The sequence below is a fragment of the Astatotilapia calliptera genome, chromosome 4 (genome assembly GCF_900246225.1).
Source record: "Astatotilapia calliptera chromosome 4, fAstCal1.2, whole genome shotgun sequence".
Taxonomy (NCBI): domain Eukaryota; kingdom Metazoa; phylum Chordata; class Actinopteri; order Cichliformes; family Cichlidae; genus Astatotilapia; species Astatotilapia calliptera.
This window is the reverse complement of record NC_039305.1, coordinates 22,328,033-22,350,024: the sequence shown is the minus strand read 5'-3', so window position 1 is coordinate 22,350,024 and position 21,992 is coordinate 22,328,033.

Below are 21,992 nucleotides of genomic sequence, written 5' to 3'. Positions count from 1 at the left end.
CACTGGGTAAGGTCTGAACACTGGGCTGTGGGCTGTTGCCAAAGAACTACCCAAGCCTGGGCTATTCGATGAATTCCTGCTACTGATGCTGTAGTACTACTGTAATTCTACTGCTACTGACTGTCTGTAGAACTATTAAACATCTTACAAAATACCACTCACTTTCACAGTTGTTTAATCTCTAATTTGTAGTTGAAGATTTCAGAAAACATTTTTTAACCACGAGTTCCTTTAAACTTCACGTGTTTCGTTTTGTTTTTTGTCCTGCCTTCTTCTCCTCACCTCCAACTGATCACAGAAAATTGGCTAGAGGGTTCTTCCTGTTAAAAGGGAGTTTTTCCTTCCTGCTGTTGCCAAATGCTTGCTCAGAGAGGGTCGTTTGATTGCTGCTGCTGCTGCTATTTGATGCTATATAAACACAACTGAATTCAAGTGAATTAACAAGTTTTCACAGAGCGAATGCAAGCTTGATAGCATGTTTCTATTTTAGTAGCTGGAAATTTGGGAGACTACAGGATGTAGTGACATTAAAGCTGGGGCATTTTGACTCATGCATGCAAACAAAGCACAGAAATCACAGGCCTATCAGGCCCTGTAATGTCATGCTTTTTTTCTTTATTTTAAGCAAATACAGTCATATTGAAAGTTTTGGCAGTGAACAGCAACAGTGAAACTGCGCCTAAAACTGTATGTCAGCGTTTGGTGAGGAAAACTTCTTTCTTGTTTTCCTTCATAAACGCCTCTGTTTCTAATCTTCAAATTAGGCCGAACGTGGCCGAGCCAGTTAAAAGAAACTAGGTCAAACTAATGTTTGGGACAAACATTCATGACATTAAGCTGGTAAGCCAGGGAGAGTCATAAGATGAACAAAGCGAGATTTAACAAAAAAAGCAAATAAAGACTGAATAAAATAACGTAACTCGATGTTGATCAGATATGTGTCAGTGAAAAGGGTTTTATTTTATGTCCAAATCATAAGAAGTACTGCATTAAAATAGCCAAAAAAAATAGCTTTTGTGTTAATGAATGATGACGCTATAATTTTAACACGCAGCTAAGGGTGTGCTTGTGTGTTTGAACAGTTTCAAAGAGGCATTGAAGTCACCTTGACAGACAGAGCAGTGTATACAGAGAGGCCGAGGTTTAATCATTCACACACACAAGTTCAAATGCAGGAAACAGACCCTATTGGCTTGGGTAAACAACGGCAGCTTTGATAAAGTTATGCAATTCTGTACAACTATATGCAATCCTCAAAATCTGCTCATATACATGGATACGTTATACGTTTTTGGGGGGGGCATGGGGGTTATAACAGATTCTAAGTTGCTCAGTTTGCCTTTTTAGGGGATTTAACTCGGCCACATCCAGACTGAGCGCACACGCACACCAGTCAGAGTGATCAATTGCAGCTGCAGGAGTGAGGGAGCTTGCACAAACGGGGAGACCATTGTTCTGTAGAGAAAGGATGGGGCAAAGAAAATTGGACTGAAATGTGAATGTGTGGGAGGAAGAGGGAAAGTGAGCAGGGAGAAGCAGGGGGACGTAAAGTTCGCGAGGAGAGGAGGGAGAGATTATGTGGTGGGGGTGAGAGTGCGTGCGAGAGAGCCAGACTGACAGACAGAAGAAGGTCAGAAAAGAGATTTGCATGTCAAGTAGTAATAGGCTTGTCCCGAGTACAGCCGTGTATACTGCTAAGCTGCAGTGCTCATAGTGCTATAGTGTGTGCATGTAGACATGCAGGAGATTATTACTATAGCCTAAACTAGCTGTCACTATTACAATCACATTTGTATTTCAGTCTGACGATCCTGTTTCTGAAACTTGTGTTTGTTTTATTGTTTTTTTTAATATTATATATATATACATTATATATACATACTTTGATTCATGTCCTTACAGGCCTCTCTCTTTCTAGCTTGATCTCTGAACTGTGAGCTGATTGCATAGAGCTGCCAGAACAAAGTGTTCAAAAAAATCAGATTTTTGCTTCATCCAATGTAAGGCTTTCTGTCTATTACTCATCGCTCTCTGTCTCGGCTCTCCTGCAGGGTACCAGCTCTGAAATGGATTTGTTGAGGCTAAAATTACACCTGGTCTTCAACCAATTACCTGAACATTCATCCTCCCCTTCAAGCTCTCAGAGCGCTCACGCACACACACACACACACACACACACACACACACACACACACACACACACACACACACACACACACACACACACACACACACACACACACACACACACACACACAACACAACAATCCATCAACTGTTTTGCCGCTTCACACAGATGACTTTCATTTACCCTTGCAGACTTTTGCATCCACAACACACAAGACACAGGTTATTGTGCAAAATATAAAAGCAGGTACTTCTACATTATTTCCAGCCGATCTTTCCATTTTCCATTTTTCCCAACAATCCATCACCAGGCCCTAAATATGCAGATAGTCCTGATAAGTGTGCTGGATGACAGCATAAAACATTCAAATGTATCCCATTTATTTAAATTCCCCCTCATTTATATTCATATCACTGATCCAAAGCTGGCCTCTGTCCTTTACTGCCGCAGGAACTCATGCAGATCAGTGGTCACAGGAAATAGTGATTGACTCGTCTTATTGTCATTCATCTGGTGTACATGCTTCCTGTGCAGAGAGAGGGGACACAGGACCGAGATACAAACACTGTTGTAAACTTTGCCATATACATCTGCACACACATACAAAGTCCAGGGCTCTTGAACTTTGCGGACCTTTTATACGCACACAAAAAAACTTAAAAAACAGACTGAAAGCAAGGGAAACACAAAAGCATTGTATGGCCTGTTTACTGTTTACAACCTGCCCTATGTCTATAAATCACTCAATCCCACTCAAGTAGATAAAGACAAAGACACCACTACACTGTAGTTACCTGTTAATGAGGTTAAGTGTCATTTTATAAGTCATGTCACAGCTGAGCTGAATAAAAGGTTAATCATTTTTGTATTTCGTTAAAAATAAGTGTTCCCCAAATGGTTGCCAAGTAGTTGCAGGCTTGTCATCTTCTATGCAAACTACAGAGAACTCCAGCATCCCATATTTAATTTATAATTTCAGCATACTTTAAAACAGCATAATGTCTAACTATCAATATTAAGTCAGTAATGCTTTACAAAATTTACACTGTAGTAAAACTGATGCAGAAAGTGAAGCTGGTGCGTGCTTTACATACCTGGATGTTTTGCAAAATTTATGAGAGCCTTGTTCCTCTTAAAATGAATTCTATAATCTCCTTACTTTAGCAGTTACTTCTAAAATTAGGGACGTTCCCATTGTCCTTAGGCTTCAGTCAACAGGCCCAGGCTCAGTCAGCAGGAACTAGTAGAAAACTCCTGGTTAGCGACTGTAAGGCAACCACTGGTTGCTAGAGAAAAATAAGTGTTCCCCAAATGGTTGCCAAGTGGTTGCAGGCTGTCATCTTCTATGCAGACTACAGAGAACTCCGGCATCCCGATACTGAGCAAAGCAATCATAACGAGGTTTCTGGTGCTCCAGTCACTCTTGTGAGAGAGTTCAAAGAGTGACAGCCTGCAACCTCTTGCAACCTCTTGCCAGTTGATCAGCCAATGCACATGGAAGCTGTCAGGGGGTTGCCAACCAGTCCCTAAGCTTATGCGACTGAGGTCTTAGATGTTTAATGCCAATTATGACATGGTATCATGGAATCAGACCAAACTAGGATAATTATGGTTTATTTTCAGGTTTAAGAAAGCTTATTGGGAATGTGATAGCACCGATGTTGTGAACATGCAGCTTAAACCACTGATGTGCTCACAAGGTTCACAGAGAATACATGCTTAGATCAATATCTAAAATTTGTATTAGAGTTCTTGAAAGTACAGAACTTATAGATTTAAACTACAGATACAAACCTATGAGTTCCTACTAACCCCATCATTCTGCTACTCTTACAGAACATCAAAGGACGATCGTAGAGATTCACTCATTCACAAACACATTCACTTTAACCATCATCTATCACGCACTGAGCTCAGTATCTCACCCAAGCGCATTTTGACATTGATTGGTAGATGACCCGCTCCAACTCCCGAGCCACAACTGCATGAAAACAAAGGTGCAGTGAAATGAATGTCAACGGCTGAGATATATTATGTTATTAATGAACAGTCAATTCTCCTAGTGAACACCTTGTATAGAGGAGAAACTGGCTGGTGTCAAGAGCTGAGCAGCTTTGATGAAACCTCGATGTGAATGATGAGTGTGGTGCTCCTGGTCAGCAATGGTGAACGCTTATCCTGCATTTTAGATACCTCAGAAGTTGGATGTCGGAACTGAGGAGTAATGTCACTCCCAAGTTTGATGTGTTGTAATAGTAAGTGAGAAAAGCTAGAAAAATCAGGATTTGTTTTGTTTCTTAGCAAAGATTAGCTTGCTGTATGACTAGCAATACAGCATAACTGGGGGGTGGGTTTGCTACAGCACATTCATAGATACAGCCTGGTCAGTCCTCTGCATTTGGCTTATTTAGTGAGTTACAAATACCCAAAAGTGGCAGTACAGACTAAAAGGTTTACAGTTTTACTACTGTTTACCTTCAGTGCCACCATCTTAGATTTTTAACTTGATAGAGCTGCTCCCACAAACCAAGGAAATCCGAGCTGAGGGAACATTCCACATTTAAATTCTGATTGAGAAATTCCAACTTCCGTCTTAATCTGGAAACTGCCAGTATTCCTTTCATGCCTAGTACAAAACTCCTCCTTTAACACCCCCTTGCTTCTCTGCTGTAGTAGTTGTAGTTGTCGACTTTAACACTGAAAATTTAACAATTTTTGTTTTTACAGAAAAGGAAACAAAGGAACTTTTAATCAATTGCTAAAAAGAGTTGGATGGGTTAAATGCAAGGAGTTGGCTAGTCATGTAAAGTCATTGTTTAGTTCCTCTATTAGGGCACGATTCAGTGTGTGGCATGCAGGTTAAGCTGAAAACCATTGTCACGGATAGAGTCACTGCTGGTCTTTTGTTAATGCTGACAGAGAGAAAACGAGTCTGTGAAACTGCACTTCAAAGTGTGAATGACAAAGAGGAGAATGATGTGATGGGAGGGGGGGAAGTGACAGACGTAGTAGATAAAGGCGAGGGGGGGGGACAAGAGAGCTGCAAAGAGCTCATTATGAGAGTAAATGATTTTAACTCTTTGAACACTGTTAGAGAAAGCTAATCCAACTCTGCTCTTTATTATGCACTGCTCTGTTGGAGAATGTAACCTCGTGGACCCTACAAAACCATAAAGCCCTCAACAACGATTTTTTAAGCTCTAAAAGTCCCCAGAATAAAGAAATGTTTTCACTGTGATGATTGGCATCTACGCACACTCCTCCAACCCCCATTCAGGGCCAGTCCAAGCAGTCCGAAGTGTGTGTGTGTGTGTGTGTGTGTGTGTGTGGGCTCAGAATATTCCAGCGCATGGTGAGGGAGGGAGGGGGAGGGGTCTGTGTGCACACTGTCCTGGCACGCTGCCAGTCTCTCGGTCTCTCATTACCACTGTGCGTATGTGTGTGTGTGTATAAGTGCGTATGTGTGTGTTTAAGTGTGCAACGGGAGCCTGTCAGCGTGACGGGCATTACCATGGCAACACCAGAGCAGGTTCCAGATGCAGTGCATCATATTTCTGCAGGACGGTGCACAAACATACGCACACGCGCACTCCCATTAAATTGGCAGACCTTTGGTTAGCCATGCAGATTAGTTTTATCGTGATGGACCAACTCATTTAAATATTCATTCCTCCTTTTATTCTCTTCGCTCTGAGACGGATGGTCGGCCGCCAGGATCCGGTGATCAGCACTGACCCACACAGACGCACAGTGCAGGTGATCTTTTACTTAGAAACCCTTGTCTTGTGGGAACGCCAGTTTTTATATCCTCTACGACCCAAATTCCACCCAAAAAGTTGGGATGCTGCTTAAAATGTAAATTGAGCTGAGATATTGTAACATTTTAAGAAAAAAAAATCAGCTCAGTTTGAAATTGATGGCTGGAACATGCATGTCTTAAAAAAATTGTTTTCCACTGTGTAGCATCCTCTACTCTTAACAATAGCCTGTAAACATCTGGGAACTGAGGAGACCAGCTGCTGGACTTTTCAGAGGATTGTTGTCCCATCTTTGTCTGCATGATGCTCCAAATGTTTTCTGTTGGTAAGGTCTGGAGTGCTGGCAGGCCAGTTCGGCACCTGGACTCTTCCACTGCAAAGCCATGCTGCTGTTATAGCTGCCGTCTACAGTTTAGCATCATCTTGCTGAAATATGCAAGATGCCATCTTGATGGAAGCATATGTTGCTCTAAAACCTGTATAAACCTTTCAGCGTCCATCTGCCGGTTGCCTGGTCCAAAGGCACTAATGTACCCCCAAACCATCAGAGATGAAGGCTTTTAGACTGAGTGACTCAGATTGATGTTTTTTTATCCAAAAATAATTTCTAATTTCTATTCCTCTGACCACAGAACAGTTTTCCACTTTGGCTCAGTGCATTTTAAATGAGCTTTGGCTCATTTAAAATGAGCCACGATGAGCACACGATGACGGATCGTGTTCACATATGGCTTCTTCTTCTTTGCATGATAGAGCTGTAAACTGCATTTGTGTCTGGCACAGTGAACTGTGTTCACAGACAATGATTTCTGGAAGTGATTTCCATGTTTTTTTAATGCAGTACTGTCTGTGGGCTCAAAGACAGAGGATTTTGGCTTTGTCCCTTGCACACAGAGATTTCTCCAGATTCTCTGAATCTTTTATCTTGTAATGTTGATAATGAGATATTCATAGTCTTCACTTTTTTTGTCTTGAGGAACATTATTCAGAAATTATTCCACAATTTGTATACACTGTTTTTTCCAGATTGGTGAACCTCCACCTCTCTAAGATGCTCTTTGGTACACCCAGTCACGTTACTGATCTGTTGCCAATGAACTCCTCCAGCTTTTCCTTTAAGTATCAGCCTTTTGTTACCCCCGATCCAACTTTTTTAGACCATTTAAAAAAAAGATCATACTTCTCATGAAATAGTAAAATATCTCAGTTCAAATATCTGATCTGTTCAGTGTGTTCCATCACAACTGAGTTTGTATTTTCATGTCAGCTTAGCAGTTTGGCAGCTGTTTATTATTTGCTTACTGGCAAAGCGTTAGAGGAGAGGAAAGACAAAGCTTATAGCTGCCTGTTAAACATGAAGTTGCCAGCGGTCTAAGCAAAAAGAACTAAACTGGACTGAAGATTAAACAAAGTATTAGCAGCTGAACTTCAGAGCTTCTGTTAGATATACTTTTTACTCCAGAGAGAGCAGGCCAGTTATTTCCCCTTACCAACTCCTGGCCACAGCTTCTTATTTATTGTACCGACACGGTATTGACCTTTTTCCTCAAACTCTCAGAAAAAATAATGTCCTTCATGAATCACTCTATGGAGGATTGTTATTTTAAACTTAACCGAGAAGAGGCTTGTGGGTTTACTGGTTTGAAAGTGAAATGACTCATCCATGAGAAACTGCTTTGATTAAGTAAAATAAATAAATAAATACAGTGTGGTTGTAATGAACAATATCTCCCATTTCATTCCAGCCTTTTCTTTTCATTCTTCGTCAGTTCACCTCGTCCTATTTTACCCCCTTTCCTCCATCTTGAGTAGCCTTACAAGAAAACCTCATTATTCACATTATTAATCCTCCACACTGTGAAGGCCCCTGTGTGTGTGTGTGTGTGTGTGTGACAATAAAAGTTTGTGTGTAGAAGAGGAGGGAGGATATGTAGAAGTTTGAATCATTGAGTGTGTGTGTGTGTGTGTGTGTGTGTGTGTGTGTGTGTGTGTGTGTGTGTGTGTGTGTGTGTGTGTGTGTGTGTGTGTGTGTGTGTGACCTGACAGTAATTCTATGCCACTATGAATAAGTCATGCAGACAGAAACTCTACACACACACACACACACTCAAAGTGAGAAAGATCTCTGATGAAGATTTACAGGCATTTTTTCTGGGTGTTGTTTATCTTCTCAAAATGACTAATTAAAAGACTTATTAGTATCTATATTTAGATCATTGTTGGTCTGACAGTTGAAATGATTATCCCTGTGAGTGTACAGGTAAAACATGATTCTAAGCAATTAGAAAAAGACAGAGGAAACAGACTAACGCAGACACAGCAAATATACTTTGTGCATAAGGCTTGTGGATATACAGGGTTTTCTATAATCTAATGTCAGATCTAACATAATTGTTACAAATCATTTTGAAATAATTTGGCTTAAAAAAGAAAAAAGACAAAAAAGGCTACATTGTAATAATGTAACCATGATTAACGTTCTCAGGTTTTGAAATGAAGAATGGATTAATTCTCAGCACAAACAACGTGTATCCACGTTCTGAAACAACGCTCCAGAAGCACAACACTGAACTAGTGCAGTATCTTCTAAACGTGTAAGATCACCTAAACAAGCAAGCAGTTCACTGAAATAGTTTCATCCTCCATAAATTTACTCTTTAGTCTTGCTGCAAGTAGGGATGGGTACTGACATAAACGGTAGTAACCAGATCGAAAAGCAGCGCACATTTCGGTGCTTTTTTTTTTTCCTGAGATGTCATACACATTGGATTCTAGCCAATCATTTTACCTTTGCAAGCGTAGTAGGCGGGCCCAGGTACGTACGTTCTTTTAGAGCAGAGCTACAGATTAAAAATGCCCAAGGTGAAGCAGTCAAAAGTCTGGCTGTACTTCACAGCAAAAGATGCAAACTCAGCAGCCTGCAACAAGTGCTTTAAGCTGATACTGTGATACTGTCAAAGGAGGTAACACCTCAAATCTGATTAAAAACACCTGGTGACCTCACACCGAGCACATCTACTGCGGGTGTGGTGCCTGTTATCGGTCCCGGAGTTAGCAACATGAACCCAAAGATTAGAGTCCTGGCCCCCAGCCCTGCCAGTGTAGCAGAAATGATGACGGATGATGATGGCAGCAGCAGCCGTTCTTCTCTGCGTGAGTAGCTTAATGTTGCTCGTGTGTAATTTACGTTGAGCATGCTAACCACGTTATTACATTAATGCACGTAAGGTGAACTAGCAAACACTGTCGTAGTTACATGCGGCTGTCTTCTTGTTTGATGGCAGATACTCCCTTCACCCTGGCCAAAAAGGCTAAAATGACCAAAGAAAAAGTGGGAAACAGCTAAACATGAGAGGTTTTTGGACAAAGTTTGTGTTTTTTCCATTGTTTAAGCACTGCTTCCAGCCAAGAGTGATACCATATATGCCCTATAGCTGCAGAAAAGGCTAACATTGTTATCTTTTTACAAAAAACAGCTAAACATGAGAGGTTTTTGGACAAAGTTTGTGTTCTTGATTCTTTAAGCACAGGTTCGAGCACCGTTTAAGCACCGTTTCAAAAGTACCGGTTTGGTACTGGTATCAGATAAAACCTAAACGATACCCATCCCTAGCTGTAAGAAGGAAACATCGCAGCACATGGTGAGCAGTATCTAAAATGCACCCACTTTATTAGGTACAGATCGTTAGTACTGAACCCATTTTTTCCTTCAGAACTGCATTAATTCTTTGTCTCATAGCGTTCCTCTGAGATTTTGATGATCGCATCGCACAACTGCTAGATTTGTTGGCTGCACATCCATGATTTAAATTTCCTGCTCCTCCACATCCCAAAGGTGCTCTATTGGATTGAGTTTTGGCGACTGTCGAGGCCACTCGTACAGATCACTTACCGTCACTCTGTATGTTTAACATGTTTGTGACGTGCTGTGCTATCCTGTTAGAAGCAGCTATTAGAAGATGGGTACACTGTAGTCATAAAGTCATAATCATACATTTGAACTCACTCACTTGCTACTAAGGGACCCAAAGTGTGCCAAGAAAATATTCCCCACACCACTACACCGATAGATCCATGCTGACCATATCGTCTTAACGTCACAGCAGAAATTGAGACTCATCAGACCAGGTGAAATTTTTCTAACCTTCTATTGTCCAATTTTGATGACCCCATGCAAACAGTTTTCACTTTCTGTGTGGTCTTCTGCTGCTGTAGCCGGTCGGTTGTGTGTTCAGAGATGCTCTTCTACCTTGATTGTAATAAGTGATTATTTGAGTTGCTTTTGTTTTCCTCTGACCTCTGCAAACACTACAAACACTAATTTTAACCTCATGTCGTCTGTTAGCAGGGTCACGCACAGGCTTGGGCTCAGTTTGAGCCCGAAGAATCTACAGTCACGACCCCCCAATTTATGATTAACTGTAATGCTGATGAAGAACCGAAGCGAGCAGAGAGCGTGCTTTAATGACTTCCATGAATTTTGGTCTGACACATTTGTGTGCTTGTTTATTATTATTTTTAAATATAAAAAGCACATGAAGATGAGAACTTCCACAGTAAGCTAAAATTAGTCACCAGGTTGACGACAGAGAGGTTTCTGTCAGTCAGGCTCAAGATGGAGCGTTCCCGAGGTGCTGACTGAGGCCTCCACCTGACTGGTTGGTAAAGAAACTGTGTAGGAGGTGTTGTGACACTGAACCTGAGACCTGTCAGAGATTTGTGTTTATTTATGATTCAGTAAACATTTCTGTGAATGTGAACCCTGAGCTGTGAGAATCGGAATTTATAATAGGACATTATATTAAAGGTATTCATGCTTTACACGAATAATGTTGATATAAACCGAGACCTGACTGGCAGATATGTACATTGAATAAAAAGCTTTCTGACGTGTGTGCGTCTATGTGTGTTTCTTTTTCCATCTTGGCAGCTTTCTGGCTTGATGCCAAACGGCAGTTGGTAATTTCACCAGAAACAAAAGACCAGAAATGACAGTCGAGAGTGAGACAGAGGCAAAAAAGAAAAAACAGTGCATGAGGAAGGGAGAATAACAGGGGGAAGGGACTGTGCGGGTTTCACATCTCAGTGAGCACAGAGGACAAAATGAGTGCAGATTAGAAATGGAGACTGAAAGCGACAGAAAATAAGACACGGAGGAGAGAGGGTGAGATGAAGGTGAGGGTTTGTTAAGTTTACAATTTAAGCTGCTGAACTGAAAGAGGAGAAGAAGAGGGAGTTATTCATTTTCACTTGCGCTTGGAAATGCTACAAAAAGCACACTGATTCATGTAAGATTAATGAGCTGTTAAATTTCAGCATCGCTTTGAGGTGGCTGTGTTTGCTATAAAGAAAAAAAAGAAATGGCCCTGACCATGGTGCCCACTCAAGTGCTACATGATTCTGAGCAAAATATCCTGAACTGGCATAAAAGAGGTGTGGGTGTGACCGTTGTAGTCGTCTGTCGCTTTGTGAAGGAGTGTCGACCTGTTCAGGGTGCCTCTCGCTCATCATCTGCGAGGAAAGGCTGGAACGGTAAACAACATAAAGGCCTCAAATACAGTGACAGCCCAGAGCGGCCCATCATCTGTATATACTAAAACATCAGACACAGATCAATGTACTAATCGACTAATCACGGCATGTGGCCTGAACACTGGATCCTTGTGAAAACCTCATTCGCAAAGTGGACACGTCCCTTTGGATGTGTCACTTCTCACGTCTGTATATTTTGCTTCCAAGGATCCAGAAATTCTTGTGATTGTTTTTAAGGCTTTCTGAAGGTCTTTTAAAGGTTTTCGTTGGACATTGACTGCTCCTTGTACTTGACCATTTTCAGAGGCTTTTGTTTCTTAGGTTGCTCAACACGGACCTATGACTCATTCGGGCATGAAAAAGGCACCTAACTCAGAGGCTGCACCAGTGCTGTGTTTACACATAACAGATAACTTGGCAAAGAAACAATTCTGAATTGTATTTTAAATTGTAAAATTGTAATTTATGCACTTTGTTACTGGCAGCCTGTTGTGAAATCATATAATTGGTTCCCATATTTGTAGTTGAATTATTTTTAAAAACCCAAAGATGACAGTTTGACAGGCATAAAAATTGCATTTTTGCACCAACAAAGTGAATCCCATACAGCTGTTAGCCGAACATTTGGTCACTCCGGAGGTCAACATCCAGAAAGCAGAAGATCTATGGAGGAGAGGCACACTTGAGTTGAATTGAGCCGACCCGAGTAGCTACTAGTGAAAAAGGCCAATAGTGTCAGCAAAGACTAACCTCAACCATGAACTGCTCCTTGCATGGTATGATCTTCGCTTCAAGGTCATACAAGGTCAACAGTGGCATGGTGCTGGGCTTATGGTCTGCGCATTGGTTATGCTGTACACCAACTCTGACCGAGTTGCCCTGACAGCTTAGTTTAAGGTAGATTAATGCACATTAGATATGCGCTGCCTCCCAGTGTTATTCCAGCCAAGGACAAAAAAGGTCAGGAAAATAGTATAAACTGGTATATTTTATTATAAAAGAAAATATTCCTGTTGAATACAAACACACCAAAAATGTTTAATAAAAAAACAATGTCCTCTGTGCATGTGTGTGTGTGTGAGAGAGACAAAGCACGATTGTGTGTGTGTGTGTGAGAGAGAGAGAGAAAGCACATGATTGTGTGTGTCATAATGTTTTTGGACCATCTTTATTCTGATGACAAGACGGCACGCCAATTTACATAATTCCCACAACCTCCCTACTTCATCCCCTCCGCAAGATAATGAGGTGTTGCCATGGACATACAAATTAAACAGAGTGCTGCACACTCACCCAATCAGGAGTACAGAGGAATGTACACATCAAACATACACACACACACACAGACAGACACAAACTAGCACCTAAAAATGGATGACAAGGGAGAACTCACAACACAAACTTCAGAGACTAGCCTGAATCTCTTCTATCTCTCTAAAATCAGGAAGGAGGACACGTTGTACCTCAAAACTTGTGTATGTGGGAAAGAGCAGCCTGAGCAAAGAATTGTGCTCTGTAAGAGCGCACACTGCCCCTCTCTCACTCTCTCACACTCACACAAAACCATAAATAAGGTGTCTAGACAGCACAGTTGTCAGTCTGCCCTCTGGTGTGTTGAACATACAAATCAACAAAGTGACAAAAGACGGGGGGGTTAATACATATGCATGATGTGTGCACTCCTTCAGGAAAGACTGATTCATCCGATTACCTCGCCTTGCTGGGCCTTACACACACACACACACACACACACACACACCTAAAGGTATTTAAACAGTCACCTACTATTTTCAACTCTCTTCCTCTTCCTTTCACGTGCATTTTTCAAATCATATTCTGCCTTTAGAAGAGTGCAAGCAGCGATCAACATCGGTGGCTATTCTAAACTTTTAGGTCAATATGCTCAAGAAGTTGTTCCTGTGTGCTCGGAAAAAGAAATGTACATTTAAGCATTCAATAAAAGCTCCAAAGCAACTGATATCTTAACCATGAGGAGATATCATTTTGCATTAACTTTTTGATTCCTCCACTGAGCATCTACTGGTTCTAGTTTGTTATAATAAAACAAATTCAGCATTTCCACTCGTCATCACTGAGCTGTGAATATTCGAAGGCATCCTGAGAGCAAAACAGAAGCATTTTCATTAATTAAACCACGATATTCAATCATTTTTAAAGCAGCTTCAGTAACTCTGCATATCTGGGCTCAGTTTTCTGCATTTCTGTTTATATCAAAGCCCATGAACACATGACGTTAAGTAGCATTAACACAACAGGGGTGGGAAAATAGTTCCAGTTTGCAAGTGTACCATGAATAAAAAAGCTCTTTCACAAAGCAAACTTGTGCAACTTTGAAAAACTTCAGCAGGTATTTATTACTGATGGGATGAAGCATGCAAAACAACATGTATTCTACATGCACTGCTCACATAATCACACACTCTTGAATCAAAAGTGAGACCTTTGCACTGAAGAGGTGGGATTTAAATCTCTTATTTAACTCAACCGGGCAACACCAGCTCTCGGCCAAGAAACACACACACACACACACACACACACACACACACACACACACACACACACACACACACACACACACACACACACACACACACACACACACACAGTCTGGGTAGCCTGAGACTCTCATTGTTATTCTGCACACAGCTCTGGTCACAGATGGGGCCAGGCAGGAACGCAGACACACAAACACACACAAACACTTGCGCAAGCACAGCGAGGCACAGGACACATTATAAATGACAAATAGCATACAGGCTTTACTCACAGAAATGTGCATGTACGCATAATTGCACACAGTGTTACGCACAAATGCATTCCCCTACTGACGGCAAAATATCTGCCTTCATTAAACAGACAGAGGAAGGCACGACTAACCGCTAAAAATAGAAAGTACAGACACATCAATTGAGAACTTTTAATGCACCGCCCTGACAGCCACATGTGTATTTTTGATTTATGCTTAACCTTTCACCACCATAAATCCACGTGAAGGACAAGAGGGTCATCTAAGTGATAGTTGTTTTGGGGGTTTTTAAGCTGCAACTCTCCACTAGAGGCTGTCAAACATGATGCCAGCGACTGGAAAAAGCACAGCTTCACCGACAGGAAAGTCCTGTAATAGCTGAAAGAAACCCTCTGTGCTCCTATCTTCTGGAGGCCAGTTGATCAGCGGCAAACTGTGAGGAGTCAAAGGGCCCACTCACTGTCTGTGTGTGTGTTTGTGTGATAATGAGCCTGAGTCCTTGTGCAAAGGCACAGAATTGCTGACAGTTTTTTGGAGCAGCTGACCAACCTCTCACCCCCCAGATATCATCGGTGTTTCCTCCACAATGCTCCACTTATTCCTTTCTTTCTCGTACAAAGTTCACTTAACAGCAAACCGATTATGAATGATGTGCTTTCTTCTTGATTACGTGATCACGCACAGTAGATTAGAGCAGCTTGAGAGTTTCTGCTACTTTAAACACAGTACCATAATGCTTTGGTTTTGTTGTTTTCCTTTACTCTGGAAGGGACTAACAGACTGTATGATTGATATAAACAACATACATATTTATCTCTGCCAGACTTTTCAGATTAGATCCTGCACTATATTGTCAAAAATATCAGCCTTTACAAACATATGACCTTGAGTGAGATCACATTCTTAATCTATAGAGTTTATTATGATGTCGCCACAGCGGATGCAGATATGAGTTCCACAAGGTTTAAGAGTGTTTATGGGAATTTTTGACCAGAAGCACATTTGTGAGGTCAGACACTGATGTTGGATAAGAAACCCTGGGTCTCCAGGCTAATTCATCCCAAAGATGTTCTGTTGGGTTGAGGTCAGGAGTCTGTGCAAGCCAGTCAAGTTCTTCCACACCAAACTTGCTCATTCATGTCTTTATGGACTGTGCAGGAAGGGACCATCCCCAAACTGTTTACACAAAGTTGGGACCATGAAATTGTCTAGAATGTCTTGGTATGCTAAATGGTAAATGGCCTGTATTTGTATAGCGCTTTTACTAGTCCCTAAGGACCCCAAAGCGCTTTATACAACCAGTCATCCACCCATTCACACACTGGTGATGGCAAGCTACATTGTAGCCACAGCCACCCTGGGGCGCACTGACAGAAGCGAGGCTGCCGGACACTGGCGCCACCGGGCCCTCTGACCACCACCAGTAGGCAACGGGTGAAGTGTCTTGCCCAAGGACACAACGACCGAGACTGTCTAAGCCGGGGCTCGAACCGGCAACCTTCTGATTAAAAGGCGAACTCCCAACTCTTGAGCCGTGATCGCCCCACGGCTGAGGCAAGACCAAAGTTCGTCGAGACCAAGACAAGACCAAGACCACGTAAACGTGGTCTCGAGACCAAGACCGTTCTCGAGACATCCAACTCTAACACCATAATCGTCCCTCCACCAAACCTTACACTTGGTGGAGTACCGTTCTCCTGGCAAACCCTGACTCGTCCATCAGATTGCCAGATGGAGAAGTGCGATTCTTCAATTCAGAGAACACGTCTCCACTGCTCTACAGTCCAGTGGCAGCATGCTTCACATCACTGCATCCAATGCAAAGTATCCGATGCTTTGCATTGCCCTTGATGATGTAAGGCTTGGATGCAGCTGCTCAACCATGGAAACCCATTCCATGAAGCTCTCTACATACTTTTCTTGAGCTAATTTGAAGGTCACATGAAGTGTGAGGGCACTATGCCTCAGGCGAGGCACATAGTGCTAAGCATCCGATGACCTCGCTACATGGCCTACCTGTCACAGTCTGCGCTGGCAGACTGTGTGGAAAGAGGAGGAAAAATATAATTTAACAAAAGGCGAACCGTTTATTTTTGGCTGGGAAACATGCACAAAACAAAAGGCAGATGCACACTAAGGCAAAGCTAACTAGAACTAAACTGGGAGAAACTAAATCCTAAACACATGAGACAAAGAACATAAAACCTTGAACATGATAAAACCTGAACATAAAAAACCTTGAAACATGGAGGCATGGAAACATAACATGAACTCAAAAGACAAACTGACAAAGAATAAATGAAAACTCACAGACTATATACAGACAAGAGGTGATCAGGGGAAGTGTAAACACACAGGGAAATAGCTGATACAAATGAAGATGACGCCACAGGGAAGCAAAATTAAACACAATAAACATGGAACATGAGACTGTCAAAATAAAACAGGAAGGTCGAGGACTAAGACACACAGACTTGACATGGTGATAGTTAAGGAGAGGATGAGACGGGAACACGGAAGAGAGGGAGCGAGAACAAGAGGGACACGATGGGAAAGAAAGGGAGACAAAGAAATCACTGAGACACACAAAGGGCGAGAGAGACTTAAACACAGGGGACTTGACAGACTCGCACACTGAAGACACGACACCCTAACCCACGTAATGGGGAAGACACAGACGTGGGAGGAACCTAGACAGACAAGAACTAAATAAGGAAACAGAACTCAATATCAACAGAACTCACTGAAGCCTAAACTATACAAACAACACAAAGAACATCATAATACAAAAAGGCATGAAACTCAAAATGCTGGGTCAAAAGACTCAGTCCATGACACTACCACTTCAAAGCCCTTCCACTTTGTTATAGAGCTCCTGAGAGCGACCCATTCATTCACTGACGTTTGCAGAAGCAGTCTGCATGCCTAGGTGCATGAGTTTATACACCTGTAGCCATGGAAGTGGTTTGAACACCTGAATTCAATTATTTGGATAGATGAACAAATACTTTCGGCATTATAGTTTATAAAACCTATACGTTTATGCATTGTCCTACAGGGTGACAACAATAGCCCATCATCCATTTACAGCTGAGAGGTAAAAAAAACCACTTATTTGTATGAGCCGCTTGCCTGTATCAGGAATATCCCACACTCTTACTCCGTGTTTGCCCCATCCAACCTTGAAAGATAGGAAACTTGCTTCCTCACGCCTTAAAAAAACCCCATCTGTAGGTCAACATGATGTCCTTGTTGTCTTACCAAAGTGCACAAAATATTTATAATCTGTGTACCACTTCTGTATAAGATACATGCCATGTATTTATTAAATAAAAGTCACTTTTTTTTAAGTTAAAACTGACCTTATTCCTCATTTTTAGTCACATATAGACGAGTTCAGTGACAATGTTCAAATTAAACATGGCAAGTGTTTCAAATAATGACGAATCCCACAGGTCTTTTCTACTTGGAGGTATCCTTGAAGTTAATGACTTATATTTCTAATATGATCCACAAAGACACACAGCATGAAGCAAAGGAGTCAGTTTTGTCTGTAGGCTTGATTAACTGTCTGTGTGCTGCAGTAATGATGTTTAATTCAAAATTTATGTTAAATAAATGTTGTGTTATCGGGCCACAAGTTGTACTGAAAGGAGGCGTTTTGTTGTTTAGGAGTGTGGTTTGTTTTATGTTTCTTATGATGTTGTAAGCTACTTTTGCTCGTGTTTGGTCTGTTGTTGACCCCTTGGTTCAGCCTCTGCTGTAGAGAACAAAGAAGTTATGCATTCAAAGTTGCAGTGACGCGTAAAAAACAATTTTTTTTTACATCTTTGATTATTTTTTGGTGCGTCTTCCTCTTTGCGCTGAACTCCACTGAAGTTCCCTTTTCTGCTTAAGCTGACATTTCAACCAATAAGCATTCTTCCTGCACAGCGTCGTCGCTGTGGGTCTACACACTGTTAGTTTTTTGGATTCTTCGAAATCTCTCTGCAAAGATGAAGACTTATCCAAAGTCTGTTTTAAAGGTAGGGTGGCTATAAAAGCTTGGTTTCCCACATGTAAAGGACCTATGATGGAAGTTATGGAGTTGCAAATGAGCACAACTTAGCAGGGATACATTCAGAGATGTATCCTTTCTAGTTGGCACAGTAGCTGCAATTTTGTGTTACTGCCTTCCATAAATATAGAGATTATTTATGAGGCTTAAAACGATATTAAAACTAAAATAAAACTCGACAAAGACACTGAACATTTTTCTTGGCAGTTCATTTAAAACAGCAAATTCCAGGAAAATCCTCACACTGCAGAGGCAATGAAGTATTACAAGAATTATAACATCACGCTGACTGCAAAGAGTGAATGTTTCACTTTTTTGCTTCATCTTCGATTCGCTTTGTTTCTAAAAACTATTTATTTGCATTTCTCTGCTTAGTAAAGACTCGGTCTTAATTACAAGTGAAGGCTGGCAGTGGGTCCTCTGCTCAATAGGCACATCCGTGTAACGCCACAAACAAGTGTTTACAGCTGCCGATGAACCAAAACAAGCCAATCTGTATACACCAACACACACACGGGTACGCACAGCCTGGTCTTCATCCGGCAGTGCTGGCACAGCGCCCTGAGACGTCGGCACTCATCGCGGGCACAAAGGAGGGCAGGAAGCGCAGACGAAAGACAGAAAGAAACAAAGAAAAACAGCCAAAACAAAAAGAAAAGAAGCGCAGCAGACGGCGGGACGACAGAGAACTCAAGACTGCTGAGAAATAAATGTGAAAAAAAAGAGTACCTCGGCTCTGATCCACGCCACGCTGGGAGAGGAGGAGCAGGATATTGCTCTTGATTGCTACAGGGTCCACCTGTCTGTCTGTCTGTCCGTCCTTCTGCCTGCCTGGAGCGTTGTCTGTGTGTCTGCCTGGCATCAGCACCTCTCTGTGTGTCTGATGTCTCATTTTTTATAAGCCTTTATGTGCCGGTCACTTTCCTTTTTTCCTTACATCTTAGTCTGCCACCCACTTTTTTGCTGCGTCTGTGTGAATCCTTGTGCGTCTGTCTTTTTGTCTCTCTCACCATGCTGCTCTGTTTTTGTCTTTCTCACTGTCTGATGTGTCTCTCTCTGCATATGTCAGTGCGTCTGCTTTCTTCATGCACAGATGCAGTCTCACACCCCCCATTTTTGCAGACAAACGTGCACATTTTATATTTGGCGGTTGAAAAAAAAGATGCAGTGAAGTTTGACGGTTAATAAATGCAAACGCAGATGTTGCACACATGACAGCAGCCACCTTGGAGGTCATGCAGCGGCACACAACAAGCCAACAGAAGAGGACGTCTTCTCTTATGAAAGTATTTCAGATTATCGACCGTCCTCGGTGTCCTTGCATCCCTCCATCAGAAGCTTGGACTCAAGCCAAGTCGGGCACCCCCCACCCACACCCACACGATCTCCACTGTTCAATCCCAGCATGCCTTGGCACAACACTGGGTGATTACTCTCACAGCGGTAAAACAGAAGAGATGGAAAGAAAGACAGAGAGCCTGGATCTCTGCCATGTCTTTCCTTGTAGTGAGCTAATGAAGCAAGAAATGCTTGGATAGACTTCAACCATCAACACACACACATACGGTGAGCACAACAGCCCTCGCCAGCATAGACATCATGCATATTGAGCATGTCTTTCATATTTGTTCTAACAAGAAAACCCAACATGGCGGACAACCACCAACCTGTCCAAACAGCGACTTCGTTAGCATGCCTTTGTTCTCCATAAAACTGTGTTTGGCTCCTGCTTTGATTCAAGTGCTTTTTAAAGGGAGGGTTGTTGTGCAACTAGGAAGTAAAGTTGGGGGGGGAAATAGTATTTGTTGTGTTCAGTGTGAGCATCTTTACCTGGTAATGTAGGCAAAGTAGACCAATGAGTGGAGGGGAAGCGAGTCTCTGGTCAGCTGGCTGAGAGGTTGGCTACTTGGAACTGGAGCGGGGAGAAGACAACATGTAACGGTGCAAAGACAAAGAGAGTGTCCTGTTCCAGGGATAATTCAATCCACATTTCAGAGCAAATGATCATTCATTGTGACAGCCTTGATAAATGTTTTCAGAACTCTGCTGAAGTCCTGAGTCACGCTTCAAATGAACAGTAGGTTTAGTGATTTATTAAAACGTGCAGAAATCACATTTAAATATAGTATATAAGAAAAAAACAGAGTTTGGTACGACCACTTTTATTCTTCAACACAACCTGAGCTCTCTTAGTCAACCTTCTTCTAATTTTTTAAAGTAGTCTTCAGGAATTTATGTTAAATAAATGAGTGAAAAATGAGCCATTGTCCAAAGAAAAACTTTCAGAAAGCTGGAGAACTATTGCTCAAGACTGCACTTAAAAAATAAGAAAGTCTGGCTCCTTAGAAACTAAATATAAGGAAATAAGAGGTGGCTGAAGCGTTCTGCACAGTAATGCACAAGTGCAGAGCAACTATTTGATTTTCAGATAACGTTACAAGCACTAGAACATTCGGACAGAGGTGCCAGGTTGCACACCAAAGAGAAAGACATCTGGAAAACATGTTACACTCACATTTACAGAACTGTTTGAAGGACATGCACAAATGCTTTACTTAACCAGGAGGAGTCGCTCTTGAGAAGACTGTCCTGGACGGAGACCAGCAGGGCAATTTTTTTTCCTGCGTTTTAATAACTTGCTTGTGACTTTTCATTTTCTGCATAAGTATTGCAGATAATGCTCCACACAACGGTCAGCAATTAGCACAAATCTTTCTGACCTAAATGCACATTGGCCAACCTTTCTTAGACTGTAGCTCAGGGGTGTCAAATATACAGCCTGTGGGCCCTCCAAAATCCTGGAGGGCCCGGATATCCCAAGTTGCTGTGCGTTACTCATGGGCATAATATATGCTCTCGATCTGAGCTATTGCAAGGAACTGAAATATACTTTCGAAGTCTTTCAGAAGCTGTTGCTTGATCTTGATGGACTGAGAGCCAGTGCAAAAGTAACAAGTCTCAAGAACAGTATGTTCTAAAGATGTCACTTGTTTTGAGCACTAAGAAATTTTATTCAGATTGTGTTGCTTTGTATTTGGAAGTCCACTGGGAAAAAATGATAGTGTGGATAAAAAATGGAAGACACTAATTTTTTTCTATCTAGTTATTTTTAGATGTTATATTCAAGAAATGTGTCTTGACAGTTGTTGTACTACCCTGTCCTTAACACTTATCCTGCATTTAATCCTCAAAGAGATGTGCTGATGAATGAACCAGCATTATGTTAAACATGTTGACTCTGTTTCAAAAATTGTTAACCATTTTGAGTCCTGTATGTGTAAAATTAATCCTAAATGTGTTTACTGCATGAAAGTTTGAACACTGAAAGTTAACATTTACTGAACACTTAGTACAAATGTTTTCTAAGTGGATTTCTGGTTTATTTTCACTGTTTAAATATAAGGTGTTGAATTGCCTAAAGTAAAATATAAATTGTACAAACTGTACAAACAATAAAAAAAGTTAATTGCTTAAAAATGTTGAATTCATTCAATTCTTAAAAGCTAGTACAATAATAAAAACAAGAAAAAGCTAAAATTATGATGATAATGAAGAAAATCAGCTACTTAATATTTTAAATGATGAACTTAAAAAAAATGTTTTCGTAACTACTATCATTAATTACATAACACTTAAAAAACAGTTTTGAATAATATGGAAAAAAGTTGGAGAAACATAAATTTTTTGAGTAAACAAAAACATGTTTTTAAGTTACCAATTATTAAGTATATGGTAATTAAAATTACCTTT